The sequence below is a fragment of the Otolemur garnettii genome, unplaced genomic scaffold, assembly GCF_000181295.1.
Source record: "Otolemur garnettii isolate 467f Iridium unplaced genomic scaffold, OtoGar3 scaffold00124, whole genome shotgun sequence".
In the NCBI taxonomy this organism is placed as follows: domain Eukaryota; kingdom Metazoa; phylum Chordata; class Mammalia; order Primates; family Galagidae; genus Otolemur; species Otolemur garnettii.
In genome coordinates this window covers 4,180,722-4,182,035 of record NW_003852519.1, presented here as the reverse complement: position 1 = coordinate 4,182,035, position 1,314 = coordinate 4,180,722, and positions in this window count along the sequence as shown.

Genomic DNA, 1,314 nt, shown 5'->3' with positions numbered 1-1,314 from the left:
ACTATGGAGTTAATCAATAGTGTGGGCAGAAGACAATTCAACTTTCTGATAAAATCACACACACATACAAAAATTATTGCACTTAAAAAACTAAAAACAACAAAAACAACATCAACAACAAAAAAAACTCAGCCCAATCAGCCAAGGGCTAACAACTCTTCAGAAGTTCTCTACTTCCTGCCCTTGGCAGAGCGTCTTGACCTTTCTGGTGTTCTGTTGAATTTGGTCCATTATGAAATGTCCCGAAGTAAAAGAGTCCAAAAGACACTGTAGGCTCTTTAAGGCTAAGTCTTCCCAGTGCTTCTATGAGATAAATTATCTCCTTGGCCACATACTACAAAGGAAGGGCCAGTCTACAAAAGGACTAGCAGAGCCCCCTCCCCAAACATCTGGAAGCAAGGGAGGATGAGGGCACGTCCTTGTCCTCTCCTGTGAAGGAGAAAGAAAGACAGTCAGCAGCCTGGGACATCAGCACCTCTCCCTGCCCTACCATGATCCTCAGTACACTCAGGCCCTCAGTCCTTGTGAATGTGGTTTATGGGTGCATCATTCTCTGTGTGACTCCTCTTTCCCATGGGTCTGAATGTCTATTCCTTCTCTCTAAATTTGTCTCTCTCTGTCTTTCCTTGTTCTTTGTTCTTCCTTCCCCATCGTACTTGCCATCTCTCTTTCTTGATGAATGCAGAGGTGCAATGCTAATCCCCTCCTGCTCCCACTGGTCCAGAGGCTTCCCAGATGTCCATGTTTCTCCCACAATGCACTGCTGCCCTCTGCCTACCTTATTGGTGTCTTTCGACACTCTACTCTGAGCTGAGTAAGTTCATTAATTACACAGCCAAGATGACTTACATAGCCAAAATCGAATCTCCTAGTCAAAATTTGAACACACGGCATTGATTATATCACTGATTATATCACAATGTTTTCCTAAAGCTCTCAAGTTAGAACTCACATAATGGGTGAGATCAAGCGTTTTCAGACTCTGCAATCCTTAAGACTCTAATATCAATATTGTTTTTCTTTCCTGAGTCTTTCTACTCTACCTTGTATCTTCTTTGTAACCCCCTGTTTGTTTACAGAAAATATCTTGGTACCTAGACTTGGGTGGTAGTACTCTGACATTGCAGGCACAGATCTAATATCAAAGTAATTTAAGGTTCTGGGTGGAGGGAATAGAGCTCAAATCACCATGAGTTGCAGAAGCTTCCAGTGGTTGCTACCACCAACCAAGGTGCACTGAAGTTCAAAGATCTGTTAGGGTATTTGTTTATCCCTATCATCACCCCGTGGGGCTGGGAGATGGGCAGAAATACT